Below are 21,794 nucleotides of genomic sequence, written 5' to 3'. Positions count from 1 at the left end.
GCTAGTGATCCTGAGCATTTTTTTCACGTGTCTGTTGGCCATTTGTATTTCATCTTTTGAAAAAACACCCATTCATATCCTTTGCCCATCTATTAACTGAATTGTTGGTTGTTAAGTTTCTTGAGTTCCTTATATATTTTGGATATTAATCCTTTACCAGATGCATAGTTTGCAAATATTTTCTACCATTCTGTTTAATTGTTTCCTTTGCTGTGTAGAAGCTTCTTAGCTTGATGTACTTCCATTTGTCTATTTTTGCTTTGGTTGCCTGTGCTTCAGAGGTCTTATCCAAGAAGTCTTTGCCTAGGCCAATGTCTCACAGCATATTCTCTATGTTTTCCTCTAGGAATTTGATGGTTTCAGTTATTAAGTTTAGACCCTTTATCTGTTATGAGCTGATTTTTGTATGGGAAATAAGGTAGGAGTTTTGTTTCAAACTCCTACATGTGGAGATGTAAATTTGAAGAGACTATCCTTTTTCCAGGGAATGATTTTACCTCCTTCGTCAAAAATTAGTTGGCTATAGATGCATGGGTTAATTTTTGGGGTTTCTATTCTATTCTATTTCATTGGTCAATATGTCTATTTTTGTGCCAGTACCAGGCTGTTTTGATTTTAAGAGCCCTGTAGTATGTCTTGAAATCTGGTATTGTGCTGCCTCTGGCTTTATTTTTATTGTCTAAGACTGCTTTGGCTATTGGGGTCTTTTGTGTTCCCAAATAAATCTTAGGATTTTTTTCTAATTCTATGAAGACTACCCTTGGAATTTTGAGTGGGATTGCATTGAATCTGTACATTGGCTTTGGGTACATTTGGGCTTTTGATTATGTTGATTCTTTCAATCCATAAACATGGAAGATTTTTCCTTTTTTGTGTGCCTTCTTCTATTTCATTCATTACTGTTTTGTAATTATCATTGTAGAGATCTTTTGCATCCTTGATATTATCCTAAAATATTTAATTTCTTATTCCAATTGTGAATGGGACTGGTCTTGTAAGTTTTTTTTAGGCAGGTCACTTTTGGTGTATAAGAATGTGATTGACTTTTGTGTGTTGATTTCATATCCTGCATCTTTGCCCAATTCTCTTATGAGTCCAATAGTCTTTCAGTGATGTCCTCTGGTTCCCCTATATAATGGATCATGTCATCTACAAGCAGAGATAATTTGACTTCCTCCTTTCCAATTTATAACCCTTTGATTTCTTTTCCTTGCCAAATAGCTCTAGCTAAAACTTCCACAACTATACTGATAAATGAAGATGAGAGTGTGGGGCCGGTGCCGTGGCTCACTTGATTAATACTCCACCTGCGGCACCGGCATCCCATATGAGTGCCGGATTCTGTCCCAGTTGCTCCTCTTCCAGTCCAGCTCTCTGCTGTGGCCCGGGAGGGCAGTGGAGGATGACCCAAGTGCTTGGGTTCTTGCACCCATATGGGAGACAAGGAAGAAGCACCTGGCTCCTGGTTTCAAATCGGTGCAGCGCCGGCCATAGTGGCCATTTGGGGAGTGAACCAATGGAAGGAAAACCTTTCTCTCTGTCTCTTTCTCTCACTGTCTATGACACTACCTGTCAAATAAAAAAAAAAATGAAGATGAGAGTGGGCACCCTTGTCTGGTTCTAATCTTAGTGGTAATTGTTCCAGCTTTTCCTAGTTCAATATGATGCTGGCTTTGTGTTTGTCATATATTGCCTTAATTGTGTTGAGATATGTTGCTTCTATATCCAATTTTTTAAAGGTAAAAAATTTTGTGGTAACTTTTTATCATGAAAGGATGTTGTAGTTTATCAACTGCTTTCTCTGTATCTATTGATATAATCATAAGGTTTTTACTCATCATTTTGTGGATGTGGTGTATCATGTTTATTGATTTGATTATACTGAACCATCCTTGCAATCCCTGAGATAAATCTCAGTTAGTATGGGTGGATGATCTTTTTGATATGCTGTTGGATTCTATTTGTTAGTATTTTTTTGAGGATTTCTGTATCAATGTTCAACAGGTATATTGGTCTATGGTTATCTCTTTTTGTTGTATTTTTCTCTGGTTTGGGAATTAAGGTAGTGCTGGTCTCATAGGATGACTTTGGAAGGATTCCTTCCCTTTTAATTGCTTTGACTAGTTTAGGAATTGGTGTTTGTCCTTACTGAAAGTTTGGTAGAATTCATCAGTGAAGCCATCTGGTCCTAGCTTTTCTTTGTTGGGAGGCTCTTTCTTACTGATTCAATCTCAATCTTGGTTATTTGTCTGTTTAGGTTTTCTATGTCTAAATGCTTCAATTTTGGTAAATTATATGTGTCTAGAAATCTATTCTAGATTGTCTAATTTGTTGGCATTTAGCTGTTTTTAATAATTTCTAATGATGTTTTGTATTTCTGTGTTGTCAGTTGTAACATCTCCTTTTTCATCCCTGACTCTATTATTTTGAGTCTTATCCCCTTTTTGGGTAGTTGGTCAAAGAGTTTATCAATTTTGTTTATTTTTCAAAAAGTCAGTTCTTTATTTCACTGTTCTTTTGTATACTTTGTTATTTCAAATTTGTTTATTTCTTCTCTAATTTTTGTAATTTCTTTCCTTGTACTAATCTGAGATTTGTTTTTTTCTTGTTTCTGTAGGTCCTTGAGATGTACTGTTAGATCATTTATTTGATACCTCTCTAGATTTTTGCTATAGGGACTTTCCTATTAAACACTGCTTTTGCTGTTTTGATACGTTATGTTTTTATTTTCATTCAAGGAAAGGAATTTTTTTTTATTTCTCTTTTGATTTCTTCTATAATCCACTATTCATTTAGGAGCATGTTGTTCATATATTTGTATATTTTCTAGAGTTTCTTTCCTTTTTTCTTCTTTTAAAGATTTAGTTATTTGAAATACACACAAGAGTGAAAGGGAAACACATACACACACACACACACACAAACACACAGATCTTCCATCTGCTGATTCACTCCCCAAATAGCTACAATGGCTAGAGCTGGGCCAGGCTGAAGCCCAGAGCCTGAAATTTCATCTGAGTCTCCCACATGGGTGGAAGGGACATAAATACCTGGGCCATGTCCACTTTTCCAGGTGTATTAGGGAGCTGAATTGGAAGTGGAGCAACTGATACTTGAACCAGCACTCATATGGAATGCCATTGTTGCAGGATATGGCTTAACCCTCTACACCAAAAGAAACCCTAGAGTTTCTTTTGATGCTGATTTCTGAATTCATACCATTTTGGTCAGAAAGATTCATAATATGATTTAATTTTTAAATTTGTTGAGACTTGTTTTATGGCCCAATATATACTCTATCCTAGAGAACATCTAATGCACTGATTTAAAAAGTGCATTATGCAGCTCTGGGATGGAATGTTCTATAGATACCTATTAGATCCATTTGGTCTATAGGGTATATTAGATCTGTTGTTTCTTTGTTTATATTTTGTCTGGTTGATCCATCCATTGAATAAAATGGTGTACTGAAGTTCCCCATTATTATTTTTTTGGAGCTTATGTATCCCTTTAGACCCATTATATTTTAGAAAATTGAATGCCCTAGTATTTGACATATACACTTAATCTAGTCATAGCTTCTTGTTGAATTGATCCTTTAATCATTACATAATGACCTTCTTTGTATCTTTTTTAAAAGATTTATTTATTTATTTAAAAGTCAGAGTTACACAGAGAGAGGTCTTCCATCTGATAGTTCACTCCCCAATTGACCACAATGGCCAATGGCCAGAGCTGTGCTGATACGAAGCCAGGAGCCAGGATCTTCTTCCGGGTCTCCCATGCGGGTGCAGGGACCCAAAGACTTGGGCCATATTGTATTGGCTTCCCAGGCCAAGCAGAGAGCTGGATCAGAAGTGGAGTAGCCAGGATGCGAACCGGTGCCCATATGGGATGCCAGTGCTTCATGCCAGGGCGTTAACCTGCTGTGCCACAGCACCAGCCCCCATCTTCTTTGCATCTTAACTAATTTTGTCTTAAAGTCTTTTTTTGTGTTTTATGAGTATAGCTACTCCTGCTCACTTTTGATTTCCATTTGCATAGAATACCTTTTTTCATCATTTCACCTTTAAGTCTCTGTGTATTTTTATTGGTGAAGTGTGTTTTTTATATGCAGCATATGGATGGGTCATCTTTTATGCATTCAGGCAGTCTTTACCTTTTAATTTGAGAGTTTCATCCAGGAGCCAGGAGCTTTATCTGGATCTCTCATGTGGGTACCAGGGCCCAAGTACTTGGGCCACCTTCCACTGCTTTATAGGTGCATTAGCAGGGAGTTGGATTGAAAGTAGAATAACTGGGGCTTGAACAGGTAACCATGTGGGTGCAGGGGTACAAGGACTTGGGCCATCCTCCGCTGCTTTCCCAAGCACATTAGCAGGGAGCTGGATCAGAAGTGGAGCAGCTGGGACTCGAACTGGCATCCACATGGGATGCTGGTATTGCAGATGGCAGCTCTACCCATCACACCACAATGCTGGCTCCTATACTTTACTTAAAAAAATTATTTACTTTTTTATGTGAAAAGCAGAGACAGAGAGACGGAGACAGAGATCTTCCATGCACTGGTTCACTCCCCAAACTGCACAATAGTCAGGGCTGGTCTAGGCCAAAGTCACAAGCCTGGAACTCTGTTTAGGTCTCCTAAATAGGTGGCAGAGACCCAAGGGCTTGGGCCATCACTTCATGCCTCTCAGGATACACATTAGTAGGAAGCTAGAAGCAGTAATGGAGCTGAGAATCAAACCAAAGTACTCCAATATCACAAGCAGGCATAATGGTCTAGTGAACATGATCATGATTTTTAGATTATATAAATCTAATTTTACTGTAAATTGCCTCGACTAACCAACCACCAGAACCTCTTATGTAACACATAATTGTTTTATATTTATTTATTTCTTTGGCAGAGTTACAGAGAGAGAAGGAGAGACACAGAGAGAGATACCTTCCATCCACTGGTTCACTCCCCAAATGACCACAACAGCCAGGGATGGGCCAGACTGAAGCCAGGAGCCAAGTTTTATCAGAGTCTCCCTGCAGGGGCTGAAGCATTTGGGCCATCCTCTGCTGCTTTCCCAGGTGCATTAGCAGAAAGCTGGATCAGAAGTTGAGCAGCCAGGACTCAAACCAATACCCATGTAATACATAATTTTAAAACACTGAAACAAAACATGAGGTTTTTTTTTAATTAATTAATTAATTAATTTACTTTAAAGAGTTACAGAGAGAAAGGAAGAGGCAGAGAGATCTTCCACCCACAGATGGCCACAATGATCAGGGCTGGGACAGACTGAAGCCAATAGCTTATCTGGGTCTCCCAAGTGGGTGGCAGGGGCCCAAGTATGTGGGCCATCCTCTGCTGCTTTTCCCAGGCTATTAGCAAGGAACTGGATCAGAAGTGGAGCAGCCAAGACACAACACAATGTTGCAGGTGGCAGCTTTACCTGCTACCCCACAATGCCAGTCCCAAACATGAGTTTTTAAGCAGAAGTTCTTGATACTTGACTTTAGGACAGAGTTTCTACACTCTTCTTCATGTCATGTTTCTAGAACACACCAGAGTAAACTGTGGAGAACACTGGAGGTCTTTATGGGGCTTATGAAATGCAATGCAATGTATATGACTATATATTAAATAATTTAGTATTTAAAAAGTGAAATACAGGGTAATGTTGGTTTCAGACAGCAAGGGCCTGCCCAGTACCCAAGTCCTTGACTTTGCTTCAAGAAAGAATTCAGGAGTAAGTCAGAGAACAGTTAATAGGAAGCAGCAAATATTTTATTGATAACGCAATGACATGGACTCCACAAAGTGGGGCCTATTTGAAGGGGAGTAATCCTGTCTCTGAACTGTGTTTAACATTATACTGGTCATTTAATAAAGGGAAGGAACATTCCAATAAAGGAAGAGGTGTACTATAATCAAGTGGAGGAATATTCATGGGTTTTCTGGGAAGTAGATAGAGATTTCCGAGAATCCAGCTCCTGTCCCTTTTGGCTCATTATATTGTCCAATGTATTTTGTCATGGTGGATGGTAGGTATGTAATTTAGCATGCTAATGTATTATAATAAGCTATAGGAGCCGGCACCATGGCTCTCTAGGCTAATCCTCCGCCTTGCGGCGCCGGCACACCAGGTTCTAGTCCCGGTCAGGGCGCCAGATTCTGTCCCGGTTGCCCCTCTTCCAGGCCAGCTCTCTGCTGTGGCCAGGGAGTGCAGTGGAGGATGGCTCAAGTCCTTGGGCCCTGCACCCCATGGGAGACCAGGAGAAGTACCTGGCTCCTGCCATCGGATCAGCGCGGTGCGCCGGCCGCAGCGCGCCGGCCGCGGCGTCCTTTGGAGGGTGAACCAACGGCAAAGGAAGACCTTTTTCTCTGTCTCTCTCTCTGTCTCTCACTGTCCACTCTGCCTGTCAATAAATAAATAAATAAATAAATAAATAAATAAATAAAATTTTAAAAAAAGCTATAGGTAGATCTTGGTCAGCCTTGACTCCCTAAAGTGGTATGACCCAGGTGCAGACAGGGGTCTGTTTATCTTCAGGGCAAGGAGAATCACATCCACATTCTGTAAGCAGCTCAGCTGCTTCATCCATTTCCCTGTCTCTTCTCCTCCTCAGAGAATTCCATCCCTTAATCTTAGGGTTTGATGAGAGGTGAGGGTCTATCTGCTTTAATTTTTCAGAGCTGTGTACGGACTTGTGATCTCTGCCTAGCCAGGACACAGAATTATCTGGACACCTAATATGAGGGTTCTAGCAGTAGAGTAGTTGTGTCAGGCATCGGGTCCAGCTCAATGGCCAGTGGTTAGAATCTTTGCATGACCATCATCTTCACATGGAATTGTTGTATTCTAGGGGAAACAAACTTAAAAAGGTTTTAAAAATGGGCCAAAAACCAGTAACAAGCCAATAGGTGTTCTAAGAGAGGTAGAAACCAGCTGATAGAGGGAAGGTCATCCTTTGCCACTTGTTAGTTGGAGTTGGCTGTTGGTGCCCCTTGTCCACAAGAATGTGTGCATTTAATTTGGACATAAACTTTCTTAATATCTAATTCTACTGCACCTGAGTTAATATAGCCACAGCTGGTTTTGTTAATTATAGCATATACTCCACATTTATCTTCAAAAAAAAAAAAAAAGATTTATTTGAAACGCAGAGTTACAGAGAGAGAGAAGGAGAGGCAGAGAGAGAGGTCTTCCAACTGCTGGTTCACTCCCCAACTGGCCACAATGGCTGGAGCTGTGCCAATCCGAAGCCAGGAGCCAGGAGCCTCCCCAGGGTCTCCCAATGGGTACAGGGGCCTAAGGACTTGGGTCATCCTCACTAGCTTCCCAGACCATAGCAGAGAGTTGGATCAGAAGCAAAGCAGCTGGAACTCAAACTGGCGCCCGTATGTGATACCAGCAGCACAGGTGGTGGCTTTACCTGCCATGCCACAGCCCTGGCTCCACTCCACCTTTTTCAGATAGCAACTGCTTCTTCCACCTACCTGTCTAATTGTGAAGATATTAAATGTTTAATTTGAATAAAATTTCCAAATAAAACATTTTTAACTTTTTTTAAAAAAATAAAGGTTATTTCCTTATTATGAGTTTGCTATATATCTTTTTATTAAGATTTTTATTTATTTATTTGAGAGGCAGAGTTACAGACAGAGAGAGGAAGAGACAGAGAGAAAGGTCTTCCATCTGCTGGTTCACTCCCCAAATGTCCACAATGACCAAAGTTGGGCTGTTTAAAAGCCAGGAGCCGGAGCTTCCTCCAGGTCTCCCACATGGGTTCAAGGGCCCAAGCACTAGGGCCACCCTCCACTGCTTTTTCAGGCCATAAGCAGAGAGCCAGATGGGAAGAGGAGCAATCAGGATAGGAACCAGCGCTCATATGGGTTGCCAGAGCCATATGCGGAGGCTTAGCCTACTATGTCACAGTGCTGGCACCTCTATATCAAGTTTTGTGTTGAAATGACTACATGTGGCTGGCACCGTGGCTCAATAAGCTAATCCTCCGCCTTGCGGCACTGGCACACTGGGTTCTAATCCTGGTCAGGGTGCCGGATTCTGTCCCAGTTGCCCCTCTTCCAGGCCAGCTCTCTGCTATGGCCCGGAAGTGCAGTAGAGGATGGCCCAAGTCCTTGGGCCTGCCCCCACATGGGAGACCAGGAGAAGTACCTGGCTCCTGGCTTCGGATCAGCATGATGCGCCGGCCGCAGCGCACCAGCAGCGGCGGCCATTGGAGGGTGAACCAACAGCAAAAAGGAAGACCTTTTTCTCTGTCTCTCTCTCTCAATGTCCACTCTGCCTGTCAAAAAAAAAAAAAAATGACTACATGTAATAATTGGCCAAAATTTTTAATGATGTTCTCTTCAAATGCTTATAGTTATCATCAGGCAGAAAGTTTGCCTCATAGATAAGTCTTAACCAAATCCAATTGTGGAAGGATACTTACTGCATATTCTCTGGTTGACAGAAACTCTTTTCTCACTATTAATCATAATTTGAATATTTTGATCTTTTTATCACTAAAATTCTTACAATAATGTGAATGGATTTCTAACACACTTGACATATGAGGAATAGTTGTTCTGTCTAACTGAACCCTGTTACTTTTGTAGATTCATCACTCTGTGAGGGAATGTTGTGATTCATTAGTCTGTGGAGTGTGTCATCAATGCTCTTTCTAATAACATTATTCCCGAGTTGCTCTTTTTTTATGTCCTTGGATACATTGGCTCTCAACATGTGTTCATATCGCAGGCAGGTTGATAAAATGAGTGATTCTGCAATTGTGGGAGACATTTTGGCTTTAGTTCTTAATTATGTGAACTTTTAATTAGCTTCTTGAGTGAACAATGATGTAAACTGTTATTGAGCCACAATTATGAGTACTTTTATAAATAGTTTCATGAAGCCATGGTTTTCCAAGTGTGGTTTCAAGGATTTCTGAAGGTAAGTAAAGGAGGAAACTTCAGAATATGATCATTAAATTTAATAACTAAAATTCTGGATTTTTCATAAAATATAAATATTATCATTTCAAGTAAAGTAAAATGTTTTAAAAACATTTTTCATAAGATATTAAAGGCTGGGACAGGTGCTGTGGCATAGCAGGTAGAGCTGCTGCCTGCAGTGCTGGCATCCCTTATGGGCACCAGTTCAAGTCCCAGCTGCTCCTCTTCCAATCCAGCTCTCTGCTAATGGCCTGGGAAAGCACTGGAAGATGACCCAAGTGCTTGTGCCCCTGCACCCCTGTGGGAGACCCAGAACAAGCTCCTGGCTCCTGGCTTCGGATTAGCTCAGCTCCAGCAGTTGAGGCCATTTGGGGAGTGAACCAGTAGATGGAAGACCTCTTTCCTTCTCTGCCTCTGCCTCTCTGTAACTCTGCCTTTCAAGTAAACAAATCTCAAAAAAAAAAAAAAAAAAAAAAAGATATTAGAGGCCTAGGAGGAGTGGGATTCCAGATAGCTGAATAGTAAGAGGCCACACTGACCTCAGTTAGAGTAAGATATCAGAAAACAAAGGAAGGGCCACATTCCCAGGGGCATGACTGAGAGAAATTTTCAGTGAAGAACTGACAGAACAGAATAGACTCCATGGAACAGTGAGGAGAGAAGACAGGCATGCTGCCACCTGCTACTCCTGCATCTCCACAGCCGGCTCCTGGCTGGGCCATGCCATCTTCCCAGGGTAAGGTGAGGGGAGGCTGCTGTGGCCCTTGCCACTGGTAGCTTTGACTGCGCAGGAACTCCATGGTCCAAACTGGCTGGGAAGCTGGCAGGGGGAGGGGGGACCATGACCTCCCTCCCCTTCTCCCACCAAAGTGCCAGTCTCAACCTGCTGAGGTGCAGGTGCAGCTGAACCTGGTTCTGACTCGGGGAACAGTGGGAAATTCTGCCACTGCCAGAGGCTGCTGGGGTCAGGAACAGGGAAGACTGGAGAGCAGTCCCTCCACACCCTGTGACCCCGATTTCTAAACATAAGCCATGGAGTTGAAAGGGTTACAGGTTGCAGCTTGGTTCCTGTGCACTTGCCCAGTCCGACTGCAGAGACTCAGTGCTCCTTTCACGCTAGGAGTGGATCTCATGGAGGGGTTGGGAGATACACTGTGGAGTGAGCCAGTGCTCTGTGCAATGTACATGCCTGCATGGGTGGGGTGTGCTGACACTGTGAGCTCACTCTAGGATGTGAATCAGTTGGTTCACTCTGGCATGGAGAAGGGCTGGGACTGTGAACACACTAGCCAGCTCCAACAGACTCTCCCACCACTGACTGTAGCCAGAGGTGCTCCACCATGCCCATCTTGGATATTACTCTAGACTCTTGCTCCACCCAAAAATTTTGATGTCCATATGGCCCCAAGGAGCATACAACCTTGGAACTCAAGTGTAGGCCTTAGGCACTCCACCCAGCCCCAGATGCACATTTCCAGGGAATAAAGCCTTCAATTGGAAAAAAAAATCCTCCAGAGGAGATAGTAACAATATATTCCCCAAGATGTGGAAAAATCATTGTAGAAACATACATACACACACACACACATGTCAATATGCTTCCTCAAATGGAACACAATAGCTCATTAGTATTAGACTGTGAAGAAGGGGAGATTGATAAAATGCCTGAAAAATAATCATTGTAAGAGTTCTCAAAAACACAGAGACAGTTAAATGAAATAAGTTTATCAGTACATGACACAGATGAGAAATTCTGAGAGACAGAGCTATTAAAAAAAAGAACATGAGGCCAGCATTGTGGCATAATGGGTTAAACCTCTGCTTGCAATGCCAGCATCCCATATGGGTGCCAGTTTGAGTCCTGGCTGCTCCACTTCTGATACAGCTCCCTGCAAATGTGGTTGGGAAAGCAGTGGAGGATGACCCAAGTGCTTGGGCCCCTGAACCTATGTGGGAGATCAGGAAGAAGGTCCTGGTTCCTGGCTTCAGCCTGGCCCACTTCCAGCCATTGTAGCCATTTAGGGGGTGAGCCAGCAGCTAGAATCAATCAATCTCTCTCTCCTTCTTTCCCTCTCTCCCTCTCTTTCTCTCTCTCGCCAACTTCACCTTTCAAATAAATATAATAAATCTTTAAAAAACAGAAATATTAGAAATGAAGTATTCAGTAAGTCAACAAACACAGTGGACAGCCTTAATAACAGACTTGGTGAAACAGAAGAAAGAATATCAGATCTAGAATACAGGTCTTTTTAAATATCTCAAAGAAGGAGAAGGAGAGGGAGAGGAAGCAGGATAAGAAATCTGCTAGATGGAAGACAGTGTTTGGGTTCTATGGGATACCATCAAGCAACCAAATATACAAACCTTAGGAGTTCCTGAAGGCATGGAAAAATAGAATGGCTTAGAAAACCTGTTTAGTGAATTAATAGAAAACTCCCCCTATCTGGAGAAAGAAACAGACATTAAAATAACAGGAAGCACACAGAACTCCAAATAGGCATGATCAGAAAAGATTCTCACCATAGTACATTACAGTCAAATTTTCAAAAGTAAAACATAGAGTACCCTAAAATTTGCGACAGGGAAATGCCAGGCACCTTTATAGGACTCCCATCAGATTGACAGCAGATTTCTCAACAGAAACCCTACAGGCCAAGGGGAATAGAGAGATATAATCCAAGTCCTAAAAGAAAAAAAAAAAACTGCCAACATCTAGAATACTTTACCCAACAAAACTTTCATTCATAATTACACTGAAATAAATACTTCCCAAGACAAGCAAAAATTGAATTAATTTGCCACCACCTTTTAAGCTAGCCTTAAAAATGATACACACAGAAACAGAGACAACCAGCATCATGAAAGAATATGTAGGCAGAAAACGACTACAACAAAAGAGATTCTAAACAAACAACAGGAATATTTATGGGAAAATGGTAGGGCTAAGACATTACTCATCAGCATTAACCTTGATTATAAATGGACTAAATTTTCCAATTGAAAGATAAGAATGGATGGATTAAAAAAATCTATATGCTGAATACAAGAAATGTACTTCAGCAATAAAGATATACACAGAAGGAAAGTAAAATGATGGAAAAAGATATTCCATGCAACTGGAAATCAAAGTGAGCAGGAGTAGTTATACCCATCTCAGACAAAATAGATTTTAAGACACAAACTATTAAAAGAGACAAAGATGATCATTATGTAATGATTAATTCAACAGGTAAATGTGACTATAGTAAATGAGTATGATCCCAATGCTAGGGCACTCAGTTGTATCAAACAAATGTTAGTAAATCTAAAGGAAGATATAAGCTCCAATACAATAACAGTGGAGGACTTCAACACACTACTTTCATCACTGGACAGAGTAACCAGACAAAAAAATCAACAAAGAAACAACAGGGCTAATCTACACTACAGACCAAATGGACCTAATAGTTATCTATAGAACATTCCATGCCGGCGCCGCGGCTCACTAGGCTAATCCTCTGCCTGCAGCACTGGCACCCCAGGTTCTAGTCCTGGTCGGGGTGCCAGATTATGTCCCGGTTGCTTCTCTTCCAGTCCAGTTCTCTGCTGTGGCCCGGGAGTGCAGTGGAGGATGGCCCAAGTCCTTGGGTCCTGCACCCGCATGGGAGACCAGGAGGAAGCACCTGGCTCCTGGCTTCGGATCAGCGCAGCACACTGGCCCTAGTGGCCATTAGGGGAGTGAACCAACGGAAAGGAAGACCTCTCTCTCTCTCTCTCTCTCTAACTCTGCCTGTCAAAAAAAAAAAAAAAAGAACATTCCATCCCACAGTTGCAGAATACACATTTTGTTTTCATCAATGAATAGTATGCTCTCTAGAATACACAATATACTAACCATAAAACAAGTTTTATCAAATTTTTAAAAAATTAAAATCATATCGCCGGCGCCACGGCTCACTAGGTTAATCCTCTGCCTTGTGGCGCCGGCACACCAGGTTCTAGTCCCGGTCGGGGCGCCGGATTCTGTCTCGGTTGCCCCTCTTCCAGGCCAGCTCTCTGCTGTGGCCAGGGAGTGCAGTGGAGGATGGCCCAAGTGCTTGGGCCCTGCACCCCATGGGAGACCAGGAGAAGCACCTGGCTCCTGCCATTGGATCAGTGCGGTGCACTGGCCGCAACGTGCCAGCCGCGGCGGCCATTGGAGGGTGAACCAATGGCAAAAGGAAGACCTTTCTCTCTGTCTCTCTCTCTCACTATCCACCCTGCCTGTCAAAAAAAAAAAAAAATCATATCATGCATCTTTTTTGACCACAGTGGAATGAAGCTGGAAATTAACAAAAGATCTGTAGAAAATATACAAACAGATATAGATTGAACAACATTCTTCCTGAATGAACAATGGATCATAGAATAAATCAAAAGAGAGTTTAAAAAATTCCTTTAAATGAATGAAAACTCAAATAATGTATCAAAACTTATGGGAAGCAGCAAAAGCAGTGTTAAGAGGAAACTTTATGGAATAAGTGCCTACATCAAAAAATTGGAAAGGTATCACATAAATGACCTACCACTACATCTAAAGGTTTAGAAAAACAAGAACAAACCAAACTCCAAGATAGTAGAAGGAAAGAAATAATAAAATTAGAGAAGAAATCAGAAATCAGTGAAATGAAGAGCTAGTTCATTGAAAAAAATAAGCAAAATTTATAAACCATGGCCCATCTAATGAAATAAAGAAGACCCAAATTAATAAAATCAGAGATGTAAAAGGAGATGTACAACTGATACCACAGAAATACAAAGACTCATTAGGAATTATTACAAACAGCTATATACCAACAAATTGGAAAATCTAGAAGAAATAGGTACATTTTTGGGTCCATACAGTTAACCAAAATAGAAAACCTGAATAGACCAATAACCAAGATGGAGACTGACTCAGTAACAAAGAGCCTCCCAACAAAGAAAGGCCCAGGACTGCTAGGCTTCACTGCTGAATTCTACCAAACTTTTAAGGAAGAATCAATCCCAGTTCTTCTTAAACTGTTCAAACAATTAAAAGTGAGGGAACCCTTCCAAACTCATTCTATGGGACCAGCATACCTTTCTTCCAAAACCAGAGAAAGATACAACAAGGCCGGCGCCGTGGCTCACTAGGCTAATCCTCCGCCTTGCGGCGCCGGCACACCGGGTTCTAGTCCCGGTCAGGCGCCAGATTCTGTCCCGGTTGCCCCTCTTCCAGGCCAGCTCTCTGCTGTGGCCAGGGAGTGCAGTGGAGGATGGCCCAAGTGCTTGGGCCCTGCACCCCATGGGAGACCAGGATAAGTACCTGGCTCCTGCCATCGGATCAGCGCGGTGTGCCGGCCACAGCACGCTGGCCGCGTCAGCCATTGGAGGGTGAACCAATGGCAAAGGAAGACCTTTCTCTCTGTCTCTCTCTCTCACTGTCCACTCTGCCTGTCAAAAAAAATTTTAAAAAATGAAAAAATGAAAAAAATCTTATAAAAAAAAAAAGGATACAACAACAAAAAAAGAAACCATAGAACAATATCCCTGATGAACACAGATGCAAAAATCTCAGCAAAGTACTAGAAAATTGAATCCAACAACACATCAAAAAGATCATCAACCCAGCCCAACTGGAATTTGACCCAGGGGTGCAGGGATGGTTCAACATATTCAAATCAATAAACACGATACTTCATGTCCACAAAATGAAGGATAAAAACCATATAATTATCTCAATAGGTGCAAAGGAAGCACTTGATAAAATACAACCTCTTCTCATGATAAAAAACACAAGACCTGTAAAAAAAATTAGATATAGAAGGAACACACCCTAACAATTAAGTTAACATGTGACAAATCTACAGCCAGCATCATATTCAAGGGTGAAAAGCTGGAAGCATTTCCACTAAGAACTAAAAGCAGTCAGGGATGCCCACTGTCACCACTGGTATTCAATATAATTCTGGAAGTTTTTAGCTAGAGCCATTAGGCAAGAAAAAGAAATCAAGGGGACACAAATTATAAAGGAGGAAGTCAGATTATCCCTGTTTGCAGATGATATGATCTTCACATAGGGGAAACCAAAAGACTTCATTAATACACCATTAGAATTCATAAGAGAATTTGGCAAAGTAGCAGAATATAAAATCAACACACAAAAATCATTTGCATTCTTTTTTTAAAAAGATTTAGTTTTTTTTTTATTTATTTGAAAGAGTTGCAGAGAGAGGAAGAGACAGAGACAGACAGAGAGAGAGACAGAGAGAGATCTTCCATCCACTGGTTCCTTCCTCAAATGTCCAGAATGGCTGGAGCTGAGACAATCTGAAGCCAGGAACCAAGAATTTCTTCAGGGTCTCCAATCCTCTGCTGCCTCCCCAGGCGCATTAGCAGGGAGTTGAATCAGAAGTAGTGCAGCCCAACTCAAACTGGCACCCATATAGGATGCTGGCACTGCAGGCCACGGCATTAACCCACTGTGCCACAGCACCAGCCCCAATCACATTCTTATACAACAATAATGCTTTGGCTGAGAAAGAAAGAACTTCTAAGATCAGTCCCATTCACAACAGCTACAAAAAATTTAAATATCTTGGGACAAATTTAATTAAGGATGTAAACGATCTCTACAATGAAAATTTTAAAACATTAATGAAAAACTAGAAGACAAATAAAAATTGGAAAAATATTCCATGTTCAAGGATTAGAAGAATCAATACCATCAAAATATTCACACTACCCAAAGTGATTTTCAGATTCAGTGTGATCCCAATCAAAACTCCAAGGATAGTCTTCACAGATCTAGGAAAAACAATCCTAAAATTCATTGGGAAACACAAAAACCCTGAATAGCCAAAGTAATCTTAAATAATAAATACAAACCCAAAGGCAGCACAATACCACATTTCAAGATATACTATAGAGCTGTTATGATCAAAATAGGCTAGTACTGACACAAAAATAGACACGTAGACCAATGGACAGAGTAGAATAGAAACTCCAGAAACTAACCCATGCATGTACAACAAACTAATTTTTGACAAAGCAGCTAAAATCATTGCCTGGAGAAAGGACTGTCTCTTCAACAAATGGTATTAGAAAAATTGGATTTCCCTATGTAGGAGTTTGAAACCCCTACCTTATACCCTAAACAAAAATCAACTCACAATGGATCAAGGATCTAAACTTAAGATCTGAAATCATCAAATTCCTGAAGGAAAACATAAGGGGAATTCTGTGAGACATTGGGCTAGGCAAAGGCTTCTTGGATAAGAAGCAGTGGCAATCAAAGCAAAAAACAGACAAATGGGATAGCAATAAGCTAGAAAGATTCTGCACAGCAAAGGAAACAATAATACAAAGTGAAGAGGCACTGACAAAATGGGAGAAAATATTTGCAAATTATACATCTGATACTAAATATCTGGAATATATAAGTAACTCAATAAACTCAACAACAACAAAACCCAAGCAATTCAATTAAAAATTGGGCAGGGAGTGGCCAGCACTGTGGCATAGTGGATAAAGCCACCACCTGCAGTGCTGGCATCCCACATGGGCACTGGTTCGAGTCACAGCTGCTTCTCTTCTGAGCAGTCTCTAGCATAGCCTGGGAAAGGTCTCTAGTATAGCCTGGGAAAACAGTGAAAGATGTCCCAAGTCCTTGCACCCATGTGGGAGATCCGGAGGAGGCTCTTGACTCCTGGCTTCAGATTGGCCTACCTCCACCTGTTGCAGCCATCTGGGGAGTGAACCAGTGTATGAAGACCTCTCTCTCTCTCTCTCTCTCTCTCTGCCTCCACACCTCTGTAACTTTGCCTTTCAAATAAATAAATAAATCTTTAATAAAAATGGGCAGAGGAAATGGACATGTATTTTTCAAAGGATGAAATATGGATGGCCAACAGACACATGAAAGATACTCAGGGTCACTAGCTATCTGGGAATGTAAATTAAAATCCACAGTAAGGTACCACCTCATCCTAGTTACAATGGCTATCATCCCAAAATAAAAAAGTAACAAATGTTGGTGAGTTTGTAGAGAAAAAGATACCCTAATACATTGTTGGTGGGACTGCAAACTGGTACAACTGTTATGCAAAACAGTATGGAGATTCCTCAGAAAACTAAAAATAGATCTACCACATGACCCAGCTATCCCAGTCCTGGGAATATATCCAAAGGAAATGAAATCAGCATATGAAAGAGTTACTTGCACTCTCATGTTTATAGCAGTTCAATTCACAACAGCTAAGATATGAAATCTACATGGATGTCCATCAACTGATGTCTGGATAAAGAAAATGTTGTATGTGTACATGATGGACAGTTATTGAGCCATAAAAAGAATGAAACAGTGACATTTGCAACAAATGGGTACAACTGGAGATCATTATGCTAAGTGAAATAAACCAGCCCCCAAAAAGAAACATCATGTGTTCTCTTATTTGTGGTTATTAATACATATGGTATAACAATTACATGTAGTATCATTTGCTACATAGTTAAAAATAGTACTTCACTGAATCATGCTACATAAATGAAAATATACTCTTATTTCACATGTCAAAAAAGAAATGGCGAGGGGGCAGCAGCAGACTCTTGGGGTACTAGCAATGCTGTTCTTCATTTTGGATGTCTGTTATGAGTGTGACCAGATGAAAATGGTCAATTTTTCTGTATACATATGTGCATTTCTTGTTATGTATAATGTATTTCAGTAAAATGTTTTAAAAATATTAAAGTCCTACAATATCCTTTAGTGAATTAAATTATTTTTCATTACTTGTTCTTAAAAGCATTGGGTTTTGCTACCATAAACAAGTTATTATAAACACCTATTAAGAACCAGATTTTGAATATTGGCTATCATAGATATCCAAGAAAAAAACACATGAATTAAGTCACAATTGAAAAAGAATTAACAAAATGAGTTGTTTCATTAGTACAAGTGATGATGATGATGGAAACAAATCATATATCTTCTTTGTAGTGAGAAAATAGTGTGAAAAATAAGATCAAATCAAATCAAAGGAATAACTGAGTATTTGAAACAAAGATGTTTACTGATAATAAATACACTGCAATTAAAACAACAATCAGACTCCAGGCATGACCTTAACAGGACAGTTGAAAGGGAAAGTCTACACAAGCATCTTTGGTGGCAGGTGTTATACATAAAGACTTAAGCACAAAAACAATAAATACTGAAATCTGGAAGTTTACTGACTATGTCAAACAGTATCCAAACATAACTTTAACTGTTTTAAATTTGTGACTAGTTGTAAAATGGGTATAAACTTTGTTATCACTATTAAAAGTTTACAACCATCAGTGTCTCGTGGCACACCTGTAACCCATTCTGCCGTGACCACTGATGGAGAGCTCAACTGAACAGAGTTATAAAAGACAGGCTAGGTTTAAATGGTAATATGTACACTACAAACAATATTTGATGATATCTATGTTTTCTAGGCTGGCCTATGGCATGGAATGTACTCAAGATAAACCTTGGCAGTTTAGGGATTTTGAACTGACAAAAGAATGAAGGATCTTCAAGTAGGCTGGCTAGAATTAGCAACATACTGAGGCAGAGAGAAAAATAAGACAGAGTACTATGAACAATGGATAGAATGTGTTGAGCATTAAAGATACACATGTAAATTCTTAGAAAGCATAAAGAGTAGACTGTGTAGGAAAATAGTAATGGAAAATTTACAGTTTAAAATTGTGTGTGCAAGTCATGGAAAGTCAGTATGGGGTTTCCAGTTTGTGAGCAGGGCTCTCTAACCTGTTAACAGCAGTGTAGAAGACAAAGCGTGACACACTGGCCAGGACAGACCAGAGAGTAGCCCCAGACACAGTTATAAGTTAGGAGGCTGCACAGTAGGTTACACAGAACTCAATTACAGTAAGAGGAGTAGAAATAAGAAAAAGAGATGAGGGGCCGGCACCATGGCACAGTAGACTGCCTGCGGCGCTGGCATCCCATATGGGTGCGGATTCTAGTCCCGGCTGCTCCTCTTCCAATCCAGCTCTCTGCTTTGGTCTGGGAAGGCAGTGGAAGATGGCCCAAGTGCTTGGGTCTCTGTACCTTCATGGGAGACCAGGAGGAAGCACCTGGCTTCTGGCTTCGGATCGGCACAGTGCCGGCCGTAGCAGCCATTTGGGGGTGAACCAACAGAAGGAAGACCTTTCTCTCTGTCTCTCCCTCTCACTGTCTGTAACTCTACATCTCAAATAAATAAACAAAATCTTTAAGAAAAAAAAAAAGAAAAAGGGATGAGTCAGAGACACAGAGGAAATATTAATATGATTTAGTGAGACTCAACAGATTGAAGAAAATGGTTGTATCATTCAGAAAATAAATTGTGAAGGAGACTTGACTGTCAGAGATGGATGATGACTCTTGGTAGAGAAGTATCCGGAAGGCAATGGGAAGTATGTGGAAGCATAGGTGAGGGGTCAGAGATGGACCAACAAGTGTAATCTGCAAAGTTCTGTGGCAGAGGAAGCCAGGTGGAGGCAAGGGGTGAGCACTCCAAGAAGAGCAACAGGAAGACGTAAGCTTAGAATGCTGAAGATTGAATTTGGGGAAGATTGCCAACTCTTGCTTAGCAGGAGAAAGAAGAGTTACATAAGCAGATAGAGGATCGATGCCTGGAAAAATAGAAACACAAGAATGGTATACACCATCAAAGGAGGAGAAAGTCTAAAGAGGGAAAAGACAGTCACATCTAACACGCCAACTTCCCCCAACAGACCATCTGTGTTCAAGAACTCCCCCTTTCGCTTATTGGCCATGGTCTCTTAGTTTCATCATCTGGAAAACGATGACAAAACAGGTCTACCTCATTGGGATATTCTGAGGATTAATGGATAAAATGTATATTCGTATACTTAGCACAATACTTGGCAAATATAAGAAATTAATAGATGTAATTGATGACTTTTAAGTAAACAATTGAATGGTAAAAGGAGAAAAAAATACAAGATGTTAGGAAAGGACTGAAATTGAGAAAAGATAATAGGTTTGGAGAACCTACTGGAAGTTCTTTGCCCCAATACGAAGAGAAGTCACAGAGCAGTTGTCAGAAAAGGCAGTGGGAGCCGGCGCCGTGGCTCAATAGGCTAATCCTCCGCCTTGCGGCGCTGGCACACCAGGTTCTAGTCCCAGTCAGGGCGCTGGATTCTGTCCCGGTTGCCCCTCTTCCAGGCCAGCTCTCTGCTGTGGCCAGGGAGTGCAGTGGAGGATGGCCCAAGTCCTTGGGCCCTGCACCCCATGGGAGACCAGGAGAAGCACCTGGCTCCTGCCTTTGGATCAGCGTGGTGTGCCGGCCACGGCGGCCATTGGAGGGTAAACCAATGGCAAAGGAAGACCTTTCTCTCTGTCCTCTCTCTCTCACTGTCCACTCTGCCTGTAAAAAAACAAAACAAAACAAAACAAAAACAAAAACAACCCACCTTACTAACAATACTGAGGCCTCTGTTGCACCTCCCCGATGCCATCCGTCTCACCAGCAATAACGGCCTTCTGAATTTGCATTGCTCACCCCTTACTCTTCATGAATGTACTACAACATGTACACATATACATGTAACCCTAAAGAGTATGTTGCTTTTCTACCCGGTGGTGTGGGAGCCCTCAGTGGTGACGTCCATAGCACCTACCACACCTGCTATTTTCATGAAAAGGCTTCCACCATTGTGTGTACAGTAACTCTCCTTATTCCTAATAGTGAATTTTACCTTAAGGCCTCTTTGATATTCACATGTCAACATCAACTTTCCTTTTGTTGCTATTTGCTTGTTATATCCTTTTACCTTCAGCCCTTCTTTCTCTCTTTTTTTTTCAGATGTCTATATACTGGATTTAAAACTCCAGCCTACAACATTTGTATTTCAACAAGCACTTTTAAGTCTATTTCTTTTATTGTGATTACTGATATGTACAGATGGTTTTCCATCACGCTATCTGTCCATTTTTACTATGCTGTTCCTCCCACCTTTTGGATTGCTCAAGGGGTTTTTGTTGAGTGTGTGTGTTCTTAAAATTCCTTTTCTCCTCTCTATAAGTTTGGTGATTATCTTATAATATCTAGTTAAAAAAAAGTCACTATGTATAATGAAATTTTTGCATACTCAGCTTTTTACAAAGTCTAAAATTGATCATCATCTTTATCCTCTCCTTCCAAAGAAAAGAACACAAAGTAAAAGGTAATGGAGTAACACAGATCTGAGGCCACCATAGTTTCTTGTCATGGGATTTCTGAAGCAAGCTGACGCTGGTATACATGTGGACCTAGCCTGTGAACTATTTCTCAGCTAACAGAAAGTGGCAATGGAGAGACCTCCTTGCTGCTTTGCCTGCTTATAGGCAGACAGTTCTGTCCCAGCTTCTGATACAGGGTGTGTAGGGGAGGAGGGACTCAAGTTTGGGCCAGAAGGGAATTCAAGAGTTTTGGTGGGCCTGACCTCTGGTCTCTTTGCTCCTTGCCTGCCTATTTATTGCAGGTGCCTGGCATCTGCATGTGCCTCTGGTTCAGCCCTGATTTCTTCATTTGCTCTCCTTTGTGGATTCTGCTGCAGTCACTTTCTTTGGCACTTGAGTTCTCCGTTTATTAGAGGTCAGCAGGGCAACTGGAAAGGCTTGTTAACTGGAATTTTTCTGACATCTGGGTGCTGTGAGGGGAACAGAGTGTTTCAGCATTTCTAGTCTGTCCCTTTCTCCACTGGAAGAGGTAAAAATCTTTTCAGCTGTTGCTTATTTTTGCATGGAAGTATACGCTATCTATGATTTTCATGTTTTGTTTAACTTGTTCTGGAACTTTTTGAGCGAAAATGTACAAGTTCTCTC

General features: G+C 41.1%; 1 protein-coding gene across 3 annotated transcripts in view; it reads left to right on the top strand.

Annotated features, from left to right (window-relative positions):
• ROPN1 (rhophilin associated tail protein 1) overlaps positions 1-21,794 on the top strand; it is a 53,739-nt gene that overhangs the window by 15,769 nt on the left and 16,176 nt on the right. Inside the window, exon 1 of one of the 3 annotated variants that reach the window (XM_089331849.1) lies at positions 21,203-21,678. The exons of the other annotated variants lie outside the window; for them this stretch is intronic. The gene's annotated coding sequence lies outside the window, so the exon portion shown is untranslated. Of the gene's footprint in view, positions 1-21,202; positions 21,679-21,794 lie in introns of those variants that run through there. 3 annotated transcript variants of the gene reach the window in all.

Source organism: Oryctolagus cuniculus, chromosome 4, assembly GCF_051225735.1.
Source record: "Oryctolagus cuniculus isolate XC-2025 breed Fujian yellow rabbit chromosome 4, ASM5122573v1, whole genome shotgun sequence".
Lineage (NCBI taxonomy): Eukaryota > Metazoa > Chordata > Mammalia > Lagomorpha > Leporidae > Oryctolagus > Oryctolagus cuniculus.
This window is presented reverse-complemented; position numbering and strand designations above follow the sequence as displayed.